The sequence below is a fragment of the Rhinopithecus roxellana genome, chromosome 18 (assembly GCF_007565055.1).
Source record: "Rhinopithecus roxellana isolate Shanxi Qingling chromosome 18, ASM756505v1, whole genome shotgun sequence".
Taxonomy (NCBI): Eukaryota; Metazoa; Chordata; class Mammalia; order Primates; family Cercopithecidae; genus Rhinopithecus; species Rhinopithecus roxellana.
Window position 1 is genome coordinate 81,846,433 of NC_044566.1, and position 23,369 is coordinate 81,869,801.

A 23,369-nucleotide genomic window follows, 5' to 3' on the forward strand; every position below is an offset into this window, starting at 1 on the left:
CCAGTTTTCACAGCACCATTTATTAAATAGGGATTCTTTTCCCCATTTCTTGTTTTTGTCAGGTTTGTCAAAAGATCAGATGGCTGTAGATGTGTGGTATTATTTTTGATGGCTCTGTTTTGTTCTAATGGTCTATATACCTGTTTTGGTACAAGTACCATGCTGTTTTGGTTACTGTAGCCTCATAGTATAGTTTGAAGTATGGTAGTGTGATGCCTCCAGCTTTGTTCTTTTGGCTTAGGATTGTCTTGGCAATGCGGGCTCTTTTTTGGTTCCATATAAACTTTAAAGTAGTTTTTTCCAGTTCTGTGAAGAAAGTCATTGGTAGCTTAATGGGGATGGCATAGAATCTATAAATTACCTTGGGCAGTATGGTCATTTTCATGATATTGATTCTTCTTATCCATGAGCATGGAACGTTCTTCCATTTGTTTGTGTCCTCTTATTTCATTGAACAGTGGTTTGTAGTTCTCCTTGAAGAGGTCCTTTACATCCCTTGTAAGTTGGATTCCTGGGTATTTTGTTCTCTTTGAAGCAATTGTGAATGGGAGTTCATTCATGATTTAGCTCTCTGATTGTCTGTTACTGATGTGTAAGAATGCTTGTGATTTTTGCACATTGATTTTGTATCCTGAGACTTTTTTGAGGTTGCTTATCAGCTTGAGGAGATTTTGGGCTGAGACGATGGGGTTTTCTAATTAGACAATCATGTCATCTACAAACAGGGACAATTTGACTTCTTCTTTTCCTAATTGAATACCCTTTATTTCTTTCTCTTGCCTGATTGCCCTAGCCAGAACTTCCAACACTATGTTGAATAGGAGTGATGAGAGAGGGCATCCCTGTCTTGTGCCAGTTTTTAAGGGGAATGCTTCCAGTTTTTGCCCATTCCATGTGATATTGGCTGTGGGTTGAACAAACACTTTTCTAAAGAAGACATACATGCAGCCAACAAATATACTTTAAAATGCTCAACATCACTGATTACTAGATGCAAATCCAAACCACAATGAAATGCCATTGACAGTTCACAGCAGTCAAAATGGTGATTATTAAAAGTCAACAAAATAACAAATACTGACAAGTTATAGAAAAAAGGAAACTTTTTTGTGTGTTTGTTTTTGTTTTGTTTTGTTTTGTTTTGTTTAATGAGCAGAGTTTTGCTTTTATTACCCAGGCTAGAGTGCAATGGCATGATCTTGGCTCATTGCACCCTCCGCTTCCCGGGTTTAAGTGGTTCAACTGCCTCAGCCTTCCAAGTAGCTGGGATTATAGTTGTCTGGCACCATGCTTGGTTAATTTTTGTACTTTTAGTAAAGATGGGGTTTCCTCATGTTGGCCCAGTTGGTCTCGAACTCTTGACCTCAGGTGATCCGCCTGCCTCAGCCTCCCAAAAAGGGAACTCTTATACACTGCTGGTGGAAATGTAAATTGGTTCAGCCATTATGAAAAGCAATTTGGTGATTTCTCAAAGAACTCAAAGCAGAATTTCCATTTGACCCAGTAATCCTATTACTGGATTTAGTTTAGTTTTCATAAGTGAGAACAAAACATTGAGCATACATGGACACGAAGAAAGGAACAACAGACGCCAGCCCCTACTTGAGGGTGGAGAGAAGAAGAAGGTTAAGTGTGAAAAACTACCCATCAGGGACTGTGCTTATCCACTGGGTGATAAAAATAATCTTTAAAACAAACCCCAGTGATGCAATTTACCTGTATATCAAACCTGCACATGTACCTCTGAACCTAAAATAAAAGTCAACAACAAAATAAGAAAATCTTTCATTTGCTGGAATAAATCAGTACATGATTTAAAAAAAATAGATATTCTTTTATGATTTGTTTTGTGAGACCAGAGTAGCCTTTAATTTAGGAATAATGTTAGCCCACTATTGAGGCAATAATCTTCCTATTCCCCTTCGGTTATTAGGTTTTTCAATCTGACTAGTGGCAACAGAATTATTTCCAGCTTTATGTAAGCCACAAGGATTTTTCCATCTTTTCCTTTTGGGTGGTCTTTGCTTTGACCTCAGGAGTTTTTCTCACATATAGAGGCTGATTTGTAGGCAGTCAAAAACCAAGATAGGGGAGGAGGCTTTGTAGAACTCAGAGCTCTCTTCCTACACAGTTCTCGCCTGAGCACTCGCTTCTGTCCATATTTTAGCTGACTGGCCTCTCCAGCTTCCCACTCCTATTTCCTCAGTTCATGAAAACCAGTCTCCAAGTATCTTTTTTTGACGTTGTGTCCAATAAACAATTCCAAGCAGTATGCTAAGACAATTATAGATTCGATTCATTTTATCTTTCTCATGGATCACTCACCTGTGCTGTTTTATACTTAAATGTCTGAAAACCCTTGTTTTACATGTTTTATCTTTGGTGATTTTTTGGTTTGTTCTGTTTTCTCTTTTGTTTGTCTGTTTTGGTAATAGGGTAAATATAATGTCTTAAATTTACCTATTCTGGAAGCAGACATTTCTCAGACTATATTTATATCATTTGTTTCTATAATGTGACACAAATTACAAATCCCCATGTCATTTCCCTTCCTAGAACTAGCTACAGAGCATGAAACTGAGCAAGTTTCATAGAATTAAGGAGGTAACACAGCCAATTTTGATTGTTTTAAAACAATATGAGTACTATGAAACATAGGAATAGCAGTAGCTTAGGAGTCTTAAAAAATGTGTTTAGGCATTATATTTTCAACTTTTACCTAAGGTAATCCTAGATATAATTATTAATTTTTAAATCTTTACTTTCTAATTTGCAAAATGATAATGGTTGTAATTCTTACATAGCACATTAGTACAAAATTTAACAAACAATATAAATCTACCACCTTCTTCTTACCAAAAATATTTTTCTTGCATATTTATCCTGCTGAGAATGCTATGTTATGCAATTTAATATCATGTTGACCTTTTAAAATATTGTGTGAAGTTTTAATAGATACTTGCTCAATATATGTTCATGTATATCCTTCTGTACTGTAAGAATATATATGTTTGTGAATGTCCTTAGACAGGTATTTCAATCATTCATGTTCAGCTGACATTATTAGAGTCTAATTAATAATGTAAAGTTCAATGCATTATTTTACTTAAAATAAAATATTCATTTTTTATTTATCTTTCATTGTTTTTGCAGCTTCTTTCATATTATTTTATAAGAATTGGTGTCCTTTTCAACTCCTCCATCAATGTTATAGTTTTTATTATACAAACATTTTAATTCTTTGTTTCAGTTTATTCCTAGGTATTTTGTTTGATATGTAGCTATTGTAAATAGGATTACTTTCTTGAGTTCTTTTTTGTGTTGTTTGCTGTTGGCATATAGAAGTGCTACTGTTTTTTAATGTTTATTTTGTATCCTGCAAGTTTACTTAATTTATCAGTTCTAATAGTTTTTTTTTATAGTGGAGTCTTTAGGTTTTTCCAAATATAAGATTATATTATCAGCAAATAAGAATAATGATATGGTTAGGCTTTGTGTCCCACCCAAATCTCATCTTGAATTGTAGTTCCCATAATCCCAACATGTCATGGGAGGGACCTAGTGGGAGGTAATTGAATTACGTAGGTGATTTCCACCAGGCTGTTTTTGTGAAAGTGAGTAAGTTCTCATGTGACCTGATGGTTTTCTAAGGGACGTTTCCCCTCTTCATTCATTCTTCTCCTTCCTCTACCATGTGAAGAAGGTAGTGTTTGCTTCTCCTTCTGCCATGATTGTAAGTTTCCTGAGGCCTTCCAAACTATGCAGAACTGTAAGTCAATTAAACCTCTTTCCTCCAAAAATTCCCCAGTATTGAGTATGTCCTTATTAGTAGCATGAAAATGAACTAGTACTGTAAATTGGTACCACAGACACTGGGATGCTTCTATAAGAATATCCAAAAATGTGGAAGCCACTTTGGAACTGGGTAACAGGCAAATGTTGGAATAGTTCGGAGGGCTCAGAAGAAGACAGGAAAATGTGAGGAAGTTTGGATCTTCCTAGAGACTTGGAGGGCTCAGAAGACAGGAAGATGTGGGAAAGTTTGGAACTTCCTAGAGACTAGTTGAATAGCTTTGACCAAAAAGCTGATAGTGATGAGGGCAATGAAGTCCAGGTTGAGGTGGTCTCAGATGGAGATGAAGAACATGTTGGAAACTGGAGTAAAGATCACTCTTGTTATGCAAAGAGACTGGTGACATGTTATCCATGTCCTAGAGATCTGTGGAACTTTCAACTTGAGAGAGTTGATTTATGGCATCTAGTGGAACAAATTTCTAAGAAGTGAAGCATTCAAGGGAAAGCAGAGCTAAAGATTTGGAAAAGTTAAAGCCTGACAATGTGATAGAACAGGAAGCTTCATTTTCTGGGGGGAAATTCAAGCCTGCTGCAGAAATTTCCATAGGTAACAAGAAGCCTAATGTAAATCACCAACACAATGGGGAATATGTCTCCAGAACATGTCAGAGATGTTTGCGGCAGGCCCTCCCATCACAGGTACTGGAGGCCTAGGAGGGAAAAATGGTTTCCTGGGCCATGTGCGGTACCCCCATGCTCCATGAATCCTAAGGACTTGGTGTCCTGTGTCTCAGCCTCTGCAGCTGTGGCTAAAAGGGACCGATGTATAACTCAGATCATTGCTTTAGAGAGTACAACCTCTAAACTTTGGCAGCTTCCATGTTGTGTTGGACCTGCTGGTGTGCAGAAGTCAAGAATTCAGGTTTGGGAACCTTCCCTTAGATTTTAGACATACAGAAACTTTAGATATCCAGGCAGAAGTTTGCTGCAGGGACAGGTCCCTCATGGAGACCCTCTACTAGAGCAGTACAGAAAGGAAATGTGAAGTAGGAACCCCTATACAGAGTCATCACTGGGACACTGCCTAGGGGAGCTGTGAGAAGAGGTCCACCATCCTCCAGGCCCAGGAATGGTAGATTCACCAACAGCTTGCACAATCTGCTTGGAAAAGCCACAGGTACTCAACATAAGCCCATGAAGTCAGACTCCAGGGAGGCTGTACCCTGCAAAGTCACAGGGATGGAGCTGCCCAAAGTTGTGGGAGCCCACCTCTTGCATCAGCATGACCTGATTGTGAGACATGGAGTCAAAGGACATCATTTCAGAGCTTTATGGTTTGACTGCCCCACTTGATTTCAGACTTTCATGGGGCCTGTGGCTCTTTCTTTTTGGCCAATTTGTCTTATTTGGAAGATATGTATTTACCTGATGCCTGTACTCTCATTGTATGTAGGAAATAACTAATTTGTTTTAGATTTTACAGGCCCACAGGTAAAGGAAATTTGCCATGTCTCAGATGAGACTTTGGACTTGGACTTTTGAGTTAATGCTGGAATGAGTTAAGGATTTGAGGGACTGTTAGAAAGGCAAGATTGTGTTTTAAAATGTAGGAACATGAGATTTTGAGTGATTAGGCTTTGTGTAACCATCAAATCTCATCTTAAGTTGTAGTTCCCATAGTACTCGCATGTTTTGGGAGGGATCTGGTGGGAGGTAATTTAATCATGGAGATGATTTATGCCATGCAGTTCTTGTGAGAGTGAGTGAGTTCTCACAAGATCTGATGGTTTTAAAAGGGTCTTTTCCCCTCTTTGCTCATTCTTCTTCCTGGTGCCACATGAAAGAGGACATATTTGCTTCCCCTTCTGCCATGATTGTAAGTTTCCTGAGTCCTCCCAGCCCTGTGAAATTGTGAGGCTATTAAATATCTTTCCTTTATAAATTACCCAATCTTGGTTATGTCTTCATTAGCAGCATGAGAGCAAACTAATACAAGTAATTTGACTTTTTCTTTTTTTTTTGCAATTTGGATACCCCCTTTTCTTTTTTTAATTTCAAGTTTTGGATACAGGGTGGTGCAGATATATAACATGGGAATATTGTATGATGTTGACATTTGGAGTATGAATTCTGTCAACCTGGTAGTGAGCATAGTACCTGATTAATAGTTTTTTAACCCACTCTTCCAAACTTCTAGTAATCTACAATGCCTTATTGTTCTCATATTTATGTTCATATGTGCCCAATGCTTAGGTCCTACTTATTAGTGAGAATATGCAGGATTTGGTTTTTTTGTTCCTGCATTAATTTGCTTAAGGCTATGGCCTTCAGCTCCATCCATGTTACTGCAAAGAACTTGATTTTGTTATTTTTTTATGACTATGTAGTATTCCATGGTGTATATGTTTCATATTTTCTTTACCCAATCTTCTATTTATGGGCACCGGGTTTATTTACTTTTGTGAATAAACAAAAGTAAATTTTGTGAATAGCATAGAAATGAATGTACAAGTGTATGTATTTCTTTGATAGAATGATTTATTTTGGGGGGAGTGGTGGTATATACTCAGTAATGGGGTTGCTGGGTCTAATGATAGCTGTTTTAAGTTCTTTGAGAAATCTCTGGAATACTTTCTACACTGGTTGGACTAACTGACATTCCCACCAACAGTGTGTATGCATTCTCTTTTCTCTGCAGCTTTATTAGCATCTGTTGTTGTTTGACTTTTTAATAATAGTCATTCTTATTGGTGTGAGATGGTATCTCATTGCAGTTTTGATTTGAATTTCTCTGATATTTGATGGTGCTGAGCACTGTCTTTCTCTTGTCTGATTGTTTTAGTTAGTACTTCGAGTACTATGTTGAATAACAGTAGTGAAGGTGGACATCTTTGTCTTGTTCCACATATTGGAGGAGAAAGCTTTCAGTTTTTCTGTATCAGCATGATATACTAGCTGTGGGTCTGTTATATATGGCTTTCATTGTGTTGAGGTATGTTCCTTCTATACCCAGTTCTTTTAGAGTGCTTATAATGAAGAGAGGTTACATTTTATCAAGTGTTTTTTCAGCATTAATTGAAATGATCAGATGATGTTTTGTCTGTCATTCTGTTAATATAGTGTATCACACTGATTGATTTGTGTATGTTGAGCCATCCTTGCATCCCTGGGATAAATCCTGCTTAGTCATGATGAATTATCTTTCTAATGTATAGTAGAATTTGGTTTGCTGGTATTTTGTTGAGGATTTTTGCATCAATATTCATCAGATATATTGGCCTGTGGCTTTTTTGTTTCACCATGTCTTTTGCTGGTTTTAATATCAGGGTAATAACTGGCCTCATAGAATGAATTTAGGAGTATGCTCTTCTCCTCTGTTTTTGGAATACTTTAAGGATGATTGGTATTATTTCAACTTTAAATGTTTGGTAGAATCCAGCACTGAAGCCATCCGGTCCCAAGCTTTCTTTGCTGACAGACTTTTTACTATGGCCTCAATCTTAATACTGGTTATTGATCTCTTCAAGTTTTAGATTTCTCCATGGATCAGTCTTGGTGGGTTGTTTGTGTTTCAGAAATTATCTAGTAATTTTTCATCATTTAAAATGATATCTGCTTATGTGGAGTAAAACTATGTTTAATATTTTTTTTATTTTTTTCTTTTTATTTATCTTTTACTTTAAATTGTTATTGGAAATGCCTGCTGGATTTTTGAAATAACTTTTAAGTGGTATACTTCATTTTTGGAAATCTGATAAAGTGTTTGTATTATTAACTACTGTTTTTGGCAACCGGAGACTGAATCACCCTCCTTACTTAAACAATAAAATTTTGTATGAAACTAAACTATTTTGCATGTATTACTGGACTGATACCTAACAAAAATACTAGAAAGCCTTTGAAATAATCAGCTACACTTTGTTTTGTCCTGAGTTTGTCTACAAAATAAAAATTTAAGCTTTTGCTTTCTGATTCACAGAGTGCTAGGAAGAAGGGTTACCAGTTAGGATCTGCCTCAGTCGTATAATCTCATAAGAGATTACTACAAATATTAGAATGGTAAGAGGGTATACCAGAAATCAAACTCAATACACAGAAAGGGACACAGAGATGCTTGTTTCTCTCCACATTAATTTGGTTAGAGATAAAATAAAATCATTCCTAAGAATTCATAACCGTAGCAAGACATCACATACTTTTGTAGCCCAAATCCATGCTGTATGGTTCACAAAGATTCAAGCAGAGAATTTAATTTAGTTTAATGTACTCTCATATTAGTTATGCCTCAGGCAAATTGCTGAAGCAGAAGTCAATATTCTCACGAGGAAAGCAACTTCATTCTGTGGTCTTGAAGAGATATAAAGCCCAGTGGAATGTAAAGAATGCACAGTCAAAAATCTCTTAATGCAAGAAGAAACACCACATTGTGTACAAATAAAAACCACTAAAAATAACAGAAGTAATCTTTAAACCATTAAGTAATTATTGGATTTTAAAGTTAAAATAAATACATGTTATATATTTTAAAAAATAATATTGAGAGACAAAACTGTTAGCAGCACATAGGAATAATGTTAAAGAATAAAGGAGGTTTGGGAAGAACCAAATACAGCACTGACAAATTCTAAATTATTATTTCAGATCCAAAGAAAGCCAGGTTATCCTATAATGTTGCTGAAATATAAAGGAGTTGTTGTCCTCTAGTGTATTTCTCAATCTCTTAGTAAATTAAGTATCTTTTGGACCTTGTTATGGTACGTAGTTGGGGAGGAAGTGGGTATGTATGTCACACATGATAAATCCCTTCCAACTTTCTTATCTCTCTAATGTTTACAATTCTCTTTCTTGTCATGCCAGCTGAGCACTGGCATTCAAAATTCCCTAAATTTAGGTCAGAAATGCAAAAAAGTTTCAGTCAACCAAACAAGTTATTAAAGGCACCTTCAGCTGTACAAAATAATACACTAAACAAAAGTCACTGAGAAATGCACTTATATCAATGAATTTGCTTATTTCAGTGTTATATTTCACCCTCCTTGTTTTAACACCCTTAGAGTCCATTACTACACATGCTCCTCAGGTATTTGGTGATATGTATTACCAGGACGATATGGTTTGGCTGTGTCCCCACCAAAATCTCAACTTGAATTGTATCTCCCAGAATTCCTATGGGACCCAGGGGGGAAGTAATTGAATCATGGGGCCTGATCTTTCCTGTCCTATTCTTGTGATACTGAATAAGTCTCAGGAGATCTGGTGGGTTCATTAGGAGTTTCAACTTTTGCTTCTTCCTCATTTTCTCTTGCTGCCACCATGTAAGAAATACCTTTGTCCTCCCGCCATGATTCTGAGGTCTCCACAGCCATGTGGAACTGTAAGTCTAATTAAACCTTTTTTTCTTTCCAGTCTCAGGTATGCTTTTATCAGCAGCAGAAAAATGAACTAATACGGTCAATTAGTACCAGTAGTGGGATGTTGCTGAAAAGATTCCTGAAAATATGGAAGTGACCCTGGAACTGGGTAACAGGCAAAGGTTGGAACAGTTTGGAGGGCTCAGAGGAAGACGGGAAAATGTGGGAAAGTTTGGAATCTCCTAGAGACTTGTTGAATGACTTTGACAAAAATGCTGATAGTGATATGAACAATAAAGACCAGGCTGAGGTGGTCTCAGATGGAGATAAGGAACTTGGGAACTAGAGCAAAGGTACTCTTGTTATATTTTAGCAAAGGGACTGATGGCTTTTTGCCTCTGCCCTAGAGATTTGTGGAACTTTGAACTGTGAGAGATGATTTAGGGTATCTGGCTGAAGAAATTGCTAAGCAACAAAGCATTCAAAAGGTGATTTGGGCATTGTTAAAAGCATTCCATTTTAAAAGGGAAACATAGCATAAAAGTTCAGAAAATTTGCAGCCTGACAATGCAGTCGAAAAGAAAATCAATTTTTTGAGGAGAAATTCAAGTTGGCTGCAGAAATTTGCATAAATAACAAGAATCTGAATGTTAATCACCAAGACAACGAGGAACATGTCTCTAGAGCATATCATAGGTCTTCATGGCAGCTCCTCCTATCACCTACCCGGAAGACTAGAAGAAAAAAATGTTTCCATGGGCTGAGCCAAGGGAACCCATGCTGTGTGCAGCCTAGGGATTTGATGCCGTGTGTCCCAGCCATTCCAGCTGTTGCTAACAGGGGCCAAGGTACAGCTTGGCCCATGGTGTCAGAGAGTGCAAACCCTAATCCTTGGCAGCTTCTACGTGGTGTTGAGCCTGTGGGTGTACCCAGCCAAATATTGAGGTTTGGGAACCTACACCTAGATTTTGGAAGGTGTAAGGAAATGCCCGGATGCCCAAGCAAAAGTTTGCTGCAGGATTGGGCCCTCATGGAGAACCTCTGCTAGGGTAGTGCAGAAAGGAAATGTGGTGTTGGAGTCCCCACACAAAGTCCCTACTGGCATACTACCTAGTGGAGCTGTAAGCAGAGGGCCACTATCCTCCAGACCCCAGAATTGTAGATTCACCAAAAGCTTGCATTGTGTGCCTGGAAAAGTCACAAACACGCATCACCAGCCTGTGAAAGCAGCCAGGAGTGGGGGCTATATCCCACAAAGCCACAGGGGGAGAGCTGCCCAAGACTATGGGAACCTCTTGCATCAGTGTGACCTGGATGTGAGAACGCTGAAGTCAAAGGTGTTCATTTCAGAGCTTTAAAATCTGACTGTCTTGCTGGATTTGGGACTTGTATGGGGCCTGTAACCCCTTTGTTTTGGCCAATTTCTCCCATTTGAAATGGCCATATTTACCCAATACCTGTACCCCAATTGTATCTGGGAAGTAACTAGCTTGCTTTTGATAATACAGGCCCATAAGTGGAAGGGACTTGCCTTATCTCAGATGAGACTTTGCACTACAGACTTTTGAGTTAAAGCTGAAATGAGTTAATACTTTGGGGGACTGTTGATAAGGCATGATTAGTTTTGAAACGTGAGGACATTAGGTTTGGAGTGACCTTTGGCAGAATGATATGGTTTGGCTGTGTCCCCACTCAAATCTCAACTCAAATTTTATTTCCCAGAATTCCCACATGTTGTGGGAGGGACCTAGGGGAGGTAATTGAATCATGGGGGCTGCTCTTTCCCATGTTATTCTCATAATACCGTGTAAGTCTCATGAGATCTGATGTGTTTATCAGGGGTTTCCACTTTTGCTTCTTCCTCATTTTCTCTTGCCACCATCATGTAAGAAGTGCCTTTCACTTCCCATCATGATTCTGAGACCTCCCCAGCCATGTGGAACTGTAGGTCCAATTAAATCTTTTTATTTTCCCAGTCTCAGGTATATATATTTTTTCAGCAGCATGAAAATGAAATAATACACAGGGTTCTGAAATTCTTTTGTATAGAAGTTATTTATTTCTCTTTTGTATAGAAGTTATTTCTTTCTATAAGAGTCAGATAGTGTATATCTGACTCTTGCACCTCGCCTGGATTTGACCTTATTTATATTCTACCAACAATGGAGGGTATTTGTGGTGGATCCTGAAGAGAATGAGCATTTCTTTTCATGATACACACACTAATTGATAATATCACAAGGTTTTCAAGCTGAGAAAGTCTAGTTGTTTGGGACACAGAAAGGAAAACTACTTTTACTAATTAAAAAAATCTCAGAAATACTTGGGTGTTCAAGATTACCAGTTTCTTCTTGATCCAGCCAGCTGTACCCACTTCAGAATTCACAACTCACTTTTTCCCAAGTAATGACCTAACTTTGGCATGCAAAACCAAAAAGGCTATGAATGTAATTATCATTGTAATTTGGCAACTCACACAATTAAATATTGTTTAACTTTTTAACAATATCAAATCTGTAGATTCGAAAAACAGGAGACTCTTTTAGAGCTGTTATGGAAATTGTTTCTTTCTCAGGCTGCAACTTGAGATGAAAGTTAGACCTGAGCTTGTCATTTCCTTTTTTAACACTCAAGTATGCACAAATAATGTAACCCACATCAGGGTCTTTATAGCCACAGTCACTCTCACAATGGTCAAGTTTCAGAAGCCTGTTGAGCTCCCAAGGCCAGTGATTCAATTGGCACTTCATCAAAATCAACCACAGGTGATTGCAGGCTTACCTGTGATGCCATTGCATGCCACAGTTTACTCATGTTCCATTTCTAATTGACATGTAACTCAGAATTTCAGTCATCCCCAAAAGGCAAGAACAAATGATGTCTAAATGTCCTCTGTTCTTCCCCTGCACCACTTCTTATACAAATTCTGCAGTATTCTGAGTGAAGTCAGAAAACATAAACCACACAGTAAGTTTAACAGGTTGAAGTTTAATACAAATAATTAACTATGATTAATATAACTATAAAATAAAAGGAAACTATATATTTTGCTAGGACAGAAAGAGAGAGGACTCAAGAAAGAACATACATGGAAGAGGTTCATCCTTCACTGGGGAAGTTGTGGTGTAGCCACTGGATGGAAGAGAATTTTGCTTGGTGAATCAGGTCAGAACTGGTCTGAAGATGCTAGGTGTTGCAGGAAGTCAGGGACCCCAGATGGAGGGACCAGTTGAAACCATGGCAGAAGAACATAAATTGTGAAGATTTCGTGGACATTTATTAGTTCCCCAGATTAATACTTCTATAATTTCTTATGCCTGTCTTTACTGCAATCTCTGAACATACATTGTGAAGATTTCATGGACATTTATCACTTCCCCAATCAATACTCTTATAATTTCCTATGCCTGTCTATTCTTCAGTCTCTTAATCCTGTCATCCTCATAAGTTGAGGATGTATGCCACCTCAGGATCCTGTGATGATTGCATTATCTACACAAATCGTTTGTAGAGCATGTGTGTTTGAACAATATGAAATTTGGGCATCCAAAAGGAACAGGATGGCTGCAATTTTCAGAGAACAAGGGAGATAACCATTGGTACTGACTGCCTGTGGTGCCGAACAGAACAGAGTCATATTTCTTTTCTTACAAAAGCGAATACGAGAAATGTCACTGAATTCTTTTTCTCAGCAAGGAACAGCCCTGAGAATGAGAATACAATCCCAGGGGGAAGTCTCTAAAATGGCCACTCTGGAAGTGTCTGTCCTGTCTTATACAGTTGTAGATAAAGGATAAAATAAACCCCGGTCTCCTGTAGCCCCCCCAGGCTTATTAGGATTAGGAAATTCCTGCATAGTAAATTTTAGTCAGACAGGTTGTCTGCTCTCAAAGCATGTCTTCTGATAAGATGTTATCAATGACAATATGTGCCCAGTGGGACATGAAACTTCATCAGCAATTCTAATTTCACCCTGATCCTGTGATCTCACTCTACCCCCATTTGCCTTGTGATATTTTATTGTCCTTGAAGCATGTGATCTCTGTGACCCATACCCTATTCATACACCCCTCCCCTTTTGAAATCCATAATAAAAACTTGCTGGTTTTCGGACTCAGGGGTCATGATGGAACCTGTCAACAAGTGATGTCTCCCCTGGACACCCAGCTTTAACATTTCTCTTTTATACTCTTTCCCTTTATTTCTCAGACTGGTCAACACTCAGGGAAAATAGAAAAGGACGTACATTGAAATATTGGGGGCTGGTTCCCCCAATATCTGGTGTGCCAATGTGGTTTTCTTTTTCCTAAGTGCATGTGGGAACCCGATTCCCTTTGGTAGGTGCAGAGAAACATCATTGGTTCAGTCCACAGAAATACATGTTCGACTCCCTAATGACTGATGTGTAGTCTGTGTATAGTCTGGGTTAACTATGGGTCACACGGAGTATAAAAAATATTCTTATCTCTTCTATATGACACTCTAGTTTAAACAGAGAAGGGTTCAACTGCCCATGGAAAATATGGTCACTCTTTTCAGGGCGGTGGGAAAATACTGTCCTTGGTTTTCTGAGAAAGGAACCTTAGCTGTAGACCTGTTAAAACAGGGAAGGGTCTGAGTAACAATGGAAAATATGGTCACTCTATTCAGGGCGGTGGAAAAATACTGTCCTTGGTTTCCTGAAAAAGGAACCGTATATGTAAAATTATGGGATGATGTTGGTGCAGCATTCCGGGAGCTGGTCCCGGTAGGGAATTATGTTCCCGTCACTGTTTGGGGTGATTGGGCCTTGGTGGGGTGCCGATCCTGTGACCCCCTACAGTTACCACAATTTTATGAATTTGATGACTCTCTACCTCTTTCTCAGCTTTCCTATCCCTCATGGCCTTCATTATCTGATCAGTCTCTCCCTTTGCCTACTCCTCCCCCACCTACTGATGCTGAGAATTCAATATCTAACTCTGGTGACTTTGGCTTAATGTTATTCCTGCAGATCTTACTTCTTTTCATGAAAAGCCGGTACTTGTAGCGCCCATGGCACCTACTCAGACAACCCGGGACCATATATATGCTAATTCTTCCTTCTTCAAAACATTTGCAGCATTTGCCTCTGGTGTCACCTAATGGCTCTGGGACCAAACAACAATTTACCTGTAATTCCGCAAACCCTCCCCACGTCCACTGCTCACAATCTCATACGGGTCTGCGTTGTTATACACTGCTCAATCTTATTTTTTAAAAGAATTTAATAATGTTTGTACTCAGTATGGTTCTACTTCTCCTTATGTTACAATGGTATTACAAACTTTTTGTATGAAGGTCACTTTGCTTCCTTTAGACTGGGACTTTTTGGCAAAAGCTGTTCTAACCCCATCTCAGCATTTACAGTTTTGTACCTGGTGGTCGGAGGAGGCCTGTTTGCAGGCTCAGCTAAATTGTAGTAATGGCATTCTAATTACTCAGGCTCAGCTCACGGGCTCTGAGAGTTTCTCTGATACTTATGCCCAATTAAACTTTGATGCTCTTACCACAGAACAAGTAACAGAAGTGTGTATGAGAGCTTGGGATGAAATACATGCCCCAGTCCAATGGCCAGGTGTTCCGTCCAATGACAAAATTTACCTGATCACGAAGTATTGTCTGCATATATTAAAGCTTGTGAAGGCATTGGATCAGACACCAACAAATCTATTCTGTGGGCATAGACCATGAAGGACACCAATCAAACTGGCCCCACTAATTCTTTTCTTGGAGCCTGCTATAATTGCAGTCAACTTGGTGAGACTCAGAAAAATTGTACTGTTAAAAACTTAAAAGCAGGCAAGCCAGCTCAACAAACACAGCCAAATGCTACTGCTGCTCTTCGCCCACATTGTCACAAAGGTAAACATTGAGCAAGTACTTGCCATTCTAAGTATGATATAAATGGAAACCCCCTGCCAAAAAAAAAAAAAAAAAAAAAAAAAAAAAAAAAAAAAAAAAAAACAGGGAAATGGGGAGTGAGGCCAGTCCCAGGCCCCAATATCGAATGGGATGCTTCAAACTCAGACCAACGTTGCGTTTCCACTTCAGGCGGTCCCAACACAGTCCCCAGCACAAACAAATTTACCTACAGCCAACCCAGATGAGTCCCAGCCTCTCCTTCTGTCTCAGTACAATGCTTGTCCACCTCCACAATAGTGGACAGGGCAGTCGATCTCTTTAGTACTATTCCTCTAAATTTACTACCTAACTCTTTGTCTTTAATCATCCCCACGGGGGTCACTGGCCCTTTACTTCAAGGTTCGGAGGGCCTGGTGTTAGCTAGGGCATCCACCTCTGCTAAAGGAATCGCCATTCATACTGGTCTCATTAATTCTGATTCCATTGACGAGATTAAATTAATTGTGTCTGCCAAGGTTCCCATTTCCATTCCAGCTGATGAGTCAATTGCTCAATTGATTTTACTACCTATTATCATTTTAAACCAAGGAGATAAGACACATGGCCCTGGGATGGGCTCTGGTGGTGAAAAGGTTGCTTATTGGATTCACATAATTTCTAAACAATGGCCCACCTGCATCATACAAATTCAAGGAAAAAAGTTTGAGGACCTAGTAGATATTGAAGCTGATGTTTCTGTTATTTCCTCTAGTTTATGGCCTTCCTTGTGACTTAAACATCCCGCTAACATGGGACTAGTAGGTGTTGGAAAAACTGATGAAGTTCACCAGAGCACATTTATCTTGCCTTGCATTGGCCCTGATAGTCAAAAGAGTACAATTCAGCCTTATATCATGTCAATCCCCATTAATCTTTGGGGTAGAGATTTACTGGCACAATGAGGGGCTGAAATTAATATTTGGCATAACGCTTGTAGTGCTTCCAGTCAGCATATGATGGAAAGCATGGGGTTTGTTCCTGGACTTGGTCTCGGTCTAAAACATGAAGGGATTACTAAATCCCTCCCAATTACTGTAAAAGAAGACAGGGGTGGTTGAGGTTATCCTTTTTAGTGGTAGCCGCTACCACACCTCCTGATCCTATCCCTTTACAATGGAAATCTGACACAACTGTTTGGATAGAGCAGTGGTCACTTTCTAAAGAAAAACTGGAGGCTTTAACTTAATTGGTTTCTAAACAGTTACAATTTGGAAATGTGGAAACTTCTCTTTCCCCCTGGAATTCTCCTGTGTTTCTAGTAAGAAAGAAATCAGGCAAATGGAAGATGGTGACCGATTTAAGGGCCATTAACCTTGTAATTCAACCGATGGGAGCCGTCCAACCTGGCAAGCCTGTCCCTGCTTTAACACCTAAGAATTGTCCTCTCATAGTTATTGATCTTAAAGATTGTTTTTTTCATATTGCTTAACATAAATCGGATTGTGAAAAATTTGCTTTTACTGTACCATCTATCAATAATCAGGAGACTGCAGCTTGTTATCAATGGAAAGGACTTCCTCGGGGAATGCGAAATAGCCCTACAATCTGCCAGGTTTATGTTGGATGAGTGCTTCCACCAGTTCGAGCCCAATTTTCCCAAGGCTATATTCTTCATTATATTGATAATATTTTAATTGCTGCCCCCACTGATAAAAAATTGATTGACCGTTATCAAATTTTGAGCTGCCATGATACAGAGACTGGATTACACATCACTCAGGATAAAATTCAACAGACCACTCCTGCTCAATATTTAGGAATGGTGGTCGATATACAAGGTATTCAACCTCAAAAAGTTCAAATTAAGAGAGATTCTTTGAACACTTTAAATGACTTCCAAAAGTTTTTTGGTAACATTAATTATTTAAGACCTACTTTAGGCATTCTGACCTGTGCGCTGTCTGTCTTGTTTTCTAAGCCGCGGGGAGATTACAATCTCCACAATCCCAGGACTTTGACCCCGGGGCGTTACTAGAACTGGAATTTGTAAAGGAAAAAATCCAGACTGCCCAGTTATCTAGAGCACAGCCTTCTCAGCCTTTTCAGCTTCTAGTTTTCACTTCATTACACTCCCCTACTGGACTAATCGTTCAACATAATGATTTAGTGGAGTGATGTTTTCGTCCTCATTCTGGGTCAAAAACTTTATGTTTATCTGGACCACTTGGCCCTCTTAATTGGACAAGCTCGGTGTAGAATACTTAAAATTTCTGGATTTAATCCGAATTTAATTGTAGTTCCTTTAAATCGGCTCCAAAATCAAGCCGCCTTTCAACATTCCGTACTATGGCAAATTCACTTACTCACTTGGCTGATTTTATTGGTGTTATTGACAATCATTATCCAAAAAACAAATTGTTTAATTTTATAAAAATAACTTCTTGGGTGGTCCCTTGACTAACCAAAAATAAGCCCGTTCCTGATGCCATTACAGTGTTCACTGATGGCTCCAGCAATGGAAACCCTGGTCATGTAGGTCCTACAGACAAGCTTATTTCTACCCCTTATACCTCTGCTCAAAAGGCAGAGTTAATTGCTGTAATTACTGCCTTACAGGATTTCCCCAAACCTTTAAATATTGTCTCTGAGTCTACTTAACATGGAAAAGAGGATATGCTTGTGTTTCACCAGGAAATCAAATGAAAACCACAGGGAAAAGATGTCCGCCTCAGAGACAGCCCTCACATGTGGTGAGATCTGTACCAACTCCTCAGAAGCTGGCACACCAAATCAAAATGGGTCTAATTCAATCCTCCCTGATGGCAATAGAGACCCATCTAACTAATCCCGCTTCTCCTAATTACCTTTCTTTTTCTCCTTACAAACCTAAAAATCTCACCATTTCTATTAGCCTGAAAATAACTCCTTCTGTTCTTCTCCTGCTTCTTCAGCACTAAATCTTGCTTACAATAGGTTTTATTTAATGATTCTCCTCCTTATACTTTCTGTCTCACCAGTTTCCTCTCACACTGATTTACCTGCTAAACAAAATTATTCTTATTGGGCTTATGTGCCTTTTCCTCCACTTATTCGACCTCTCACCTGGATGGACGCTCCTGTGGAAATCTACACTAACGACAGTGTGTGGATGCCTGGAGCTACAGATGACCGTTGCCCCACTCAACCAGGAGAAGAAAGCACTGCATTTAATGTTACTGTGGGTTATCAATACCCACCTCTGTGCCTCGAATATGCACCAGGTTGTACCCATCTAGAAACCCAAGTCTGGGCTGCTTATCTTCCAAAGAGATCAGCTACAAAGGTACCAGGATATTTGGTCTCTGGACTCTCCCTTTCTCCTTTAAAACAGATGAAAGGGGGAGTAATAGGAGATACCCCATACTTTCAATATAAAACTGCAGGAAAACCATGCCCTCAAAATTTTGAGAGCCTATTTAAAACCTTAATTTGGGAATAGTGTGTTAACTCACATGCAGTAATATTAAAAAATGACTCATATGGTTTAGTAATAGACTGGGCACCAAAGGGCTATTTAAAAAACAATTGCTCCTGTGGCGGAAGGGAATGCCTGGAGGCTACTTATTTTATTTCTTATTGGTAGAACGAGAATCATCATTCTACTTTGCACAGCAGGTTCAACACATTATTTCCCTTAAAATGGGAAGATAAAGGCATTACCTCACCAAGGCCTCATATGATATTCCCCATTCTGAGCCCAGAACACCCAGAACTTTGGAAATTGTCTATTGCCATGTCTGGACCATGAGTATGGAAAGGGGAAACTATTCTGTCTGTTGTCCCCGCTACCCTCCCCATCTCTCAGTATCAACCTAGATCCAGACTTTCTGCTTTACTTACCTCCAACCTGACTGTTCCCATACAGAGTTGTGTTAAGCCTCTTTACATGCTGTTAGTGGGAAATATCAAAATATGGATGAACAATCAAATTATCCAATGCATTAATTGTCATTTATACAATTGTATTAACTCCCATTTTGACTCCAGGAGAAGTGTAATGTTGGTTTGAGCTCGAGAAGGAATCTGGATTCCGGTAAGTTTGCCCAGACTTGGGAATCCTCCCTCTCGGTACATTTAATTAATTAAGTGTTACAGCAAATTCTAAAAATATCTAAGAGATTTGTTTTCACTTTAATTGCTGTGATCATGGGCCTAATTACAGTCACTGCACTGGCCACCACTGCTGGAATGGCATTACATCAATCTATTCAAATGGCTCATTTTGTTAATGATTGGCAAGCCAATTCTACCCAAATGTGGAATTCTCAACAAGGCATTGATCAAAAATTGGCTAATCCAGTTAATGATTTCAGACATTCTGTTATTTGGCTTGGAGATCTGGTAGTGAGTCTTGAACATCACATGCAAAGGCAGTGCGATTGGAACACTTCTTATTTCTGTATCACCCCAGATTCCTATAACGAAACTGATCATTCATGGGAAATGGTCAAAGGACACCTTCTGGGTAACGAAGATAATTTATCATTGGACATAACTAAATTAAAGAAACAGATTTTTGAAGGCTTTCAAGCTCATTTATCCAATGTTCCTGGAGCTGAGGCATTAGATCAGATGGCAGAAAATCTTTCTGGACTAAACCCCACAAATTGGATTGAATCTATTGGGAGCTCCACTGTAGTAAATTTTGGAATTATGTTTATCTGTTTGATCAGCTTATCTTTAGTGTGTTGGACCAGTCAAAGAATCCTGCAACAAAATCGAAAGAATGAACAAGCTTTTATTGCCATGGCACATTTATATAAAAAGAAAGGGAGAGATGTTGCGGGAAGTTAGGGACCCTGAACGAAGGGACCGGCTGAAGCCATGGCAGAAGAATGTAAATTGTGAAGATTTCATGGACATTTATTAGTTCCCCAAATTAATACTTTTATAATTTCTTATGCCTGTCTTTACTGCAATCTCTGAACATACATTGTGAAGATTTCATGGACATTTATCACTCCCCCAATCAACACTCTTATAATTTCCCATGTCTGTGTTTACTTTAATCTCTTAATCCCATCATCTTTGTAAGCTGAGGATGTATGTCGCCTCAGGATCCTGTGATGATTGCATTATCTACACAAATTGTTTGTAGAGCTTGTGTGTTTGAACAATATGAAATTTGGGCATCCAAAAGGAACAGAATGGCTGCAATTTTCAGGGAACAAGGGAGATAACCATTGGGCCTGACTGCCTGCAGTGCCGAAGAGAACAGAGTCATATTTCTTTTCTTACAAAAGCAAATAGGAGAAATACCACTGAATTCTTTTTCTCAGCAAGGAACAGCCCTGAGAACGAGAATGCATTCCCAGGGAGAGGTCTCTAAAATGGCCACTCTGGCAGTGTCTGTGTTATGTGGTTGTAGACAAGGGATGAAATAAGCCCCAATCTCCTGTAGCGCCCCCAGACTTATTAGGTTTAGGAAATTCCTGCATAGTAAATGTTAGTCAGACAGGTTGTCTGCTCTCAAACCATGTCTTCTGATAAGATGTTATCAATGACAATGTGTGCCCAGTGGGACATAAAACTTCATCAGCAATTCTAATTTCACCCTGGTCCTGTGATCTTGCTCTGCCCCCATTTGTCTCGTGATACTTTATTGCCCTTGAAGCATGTGCTCTCTGTGACCCATACCCTATTCATACACCCCTCTCCTTTTGAAATCCATAATAAAAACCTGCTGTTTTTCCGGCTCAGGGGGCATCATGGAAGGTGTTGACATGTGATGTCTCCCCCAGACACCCAGCTTTAAAATTTCTCTCTTTTGTACTCTTTCCCTTTATTTCTCAGATGGGCCAAAACTTATGGAAAATAGAAAAGAACCTATGTTGAAATATTGGGGGCTGGTTCCCCTGATAGCTGGGAAGCCCTCTAGAGTTCACATTATGTAGGGGCTTGCTGAAGGAATCTGGACAGCCTGCTGCTTCTGATTTTCATGTCAAGAGTACAGAGGAAAGGTAATTGCTAGGCTGGTGATGGGCTGAGAGAAGAGATTCTGAGGCTGTGATCTGGTGCCATTGGATATCCGCACTTCCATACTCATCACCCTATCCCACAGTAGAAAATGCAAAATGTTCCTTACTCTATATAATAATGTCTCTAATGAGTTCTCTAATGAGGAAGTTTGACACTCTGCTCATTTTAAATAAGAAATGCTTAAAGGAATGTTATTTTTTATTTTTTTTTATTTTTTTTTTTGAGTTGGAGTCTCACTCTGTTGCCGGGCTATAGTGCAGTGGCACAATCTCAACTCTCTTCAACCTCCATCTCCTGAGTTCAAGTGATTCTCTCACCTCAGCCTCCTGAGTAGCTGGGACTACAGGCATGTGCCATCATTCCCGGCTAATTTTTATATTTTCAGTAGAGATGGGGTTTCACCATGTTAGCCAGGATGGTCTCGATCTCCTGACCTCATGATCCACCCACCTCAACCTCCTGAAGTGCTGGGATTACAGACATGAACCACCACACCAGCCATAAATGTTGTTATTTACTTAGATAAATAATATATCTTATGCATATGTATTAAAGTATGCATTTGAAGTTGAGAGGCAATGGATTGATACCTGAAACCTATAATATGTTTGGCAAAACCTTACCAGAGTTTAAAATATTGTTATAATTACTATTATTCTAATGTTATTTTATCAGAACTATACAGAAATGTTTATGTTCATCAAAAACTATAGACTCAAAAACATAAGGGTCAAACAATAATACTATATGGAGCAATTGACATGCCATCTGATTATAATACTTTAATAAAATCCCTCAAAAACTAGTAAGTAAAACAGACAAAATTTCTAAGAATGTAGACTTTAATCACTTAATTAACATATTTAATCTAAGAGATATACAGCCAAATATGAAAATAAATTTTTAGACATAAACATAAATATTTTCCAGATGTTGGTACTTCTGTTTTTCAATTCTCAACTCTATTTAGGAACACCATTCCTTAGGCTTTCCACTCACAAAATCAATCTATTTTTATGAGATGTTGATAACAGTTTATTGATTTTTTACAACACTTGATAGTTCTCCACGGTATTAAAAAGAACACATCTCACATTTAAGAATTTTGTGAGAGTCCTTATAGCATCTTACCAGACAGACCTCTAGTGAGTAGTAGTATCCGCAACAGGAAGCTTCCAAGTAGCTATAAAGCAGGCAGGCCTAAGCTTTCCATCCCTGTGTCTTTCACACATATTAGAACTGCAAGTTTCTGTGACTGATTTTACATCTTATTGGAGTCTCTGATAATCAAACTCTCTTGGAATTCGCTTGACTTTTGGTTTCTGAACTAGATGTTTTTGTCCAGCCCTTTAATAATATACACATTTTGAGAAAAATATTACTGGTTTGTTATAGGGCCCAAGTGGAGATAGATGATTTGCGCAGACATATCTATCTTGCAACAGTTTTCTCTGAACTAAGATATTCAAGGTATGATAAGTACCAGAAAGTTCTATTGTAACATGGAATAATAGTGCCATCACAAGTCTAACTGGGCCCCTGAAATCTCAGTTAGTTATAAAAGCATCATCATTTTTGGATACAGAAATGACCTCCTGATGTCAGTCATGGATGACCTTTTTTAATTTTCCTGTAAAGATTATGACAGTAAATATTTAAAGCTTACAGGTTGTATTGGTCTGTTCGCATACTGCTATAAAGAACTACCTGAGACTAGGTAATTTATTTTTAAAAAGGTTTTAATTGACTCAGAGTTCCACAGGCTGAATAGAAAGCATATCTTGAAGGCCTCAGATAACTTCACAATCATGGCAGAAGGTGAAGGGGAAGCACATACATCTTACAGTGGCAGAGCAGGAGAGAGAGAATGAAGGGGGAGGTGCCACTCTTTTAAACCATCAGATCTCATGAGAACTCACCCACTATCATGAGAATAGTATGGGTGAAACTTCTCCAATGATCCAATCACCTCTCACCAGGTCCCTCCCTCAACACATGGGGATTACAATGCAAGATGAGATTTGGGTGGGGACACAGAGCCAACTCATATCACAGGCTATATGATGTTTATTGCAGTAACTCAACTTTGCCATTGTAGTGTGAAAGCAGCCATAGAAAATTCATAAATGAATGAGCATGGCTGTATTCCAGTAAAATACTATTTTGTAAACTGCAGTGATCTAAATTGGGCCTGTGGAACATAGTTTGCAAAAACTTTGCTTATGTTATTAACTATCTGATACAAATATCTAGTTTCCTGATGGGACTTCATAGCAGAGAAGAGGACAGTTTCAGTGGAAATATGACATAATGATGTCAGAATAATAACTAGCCATAGTACTA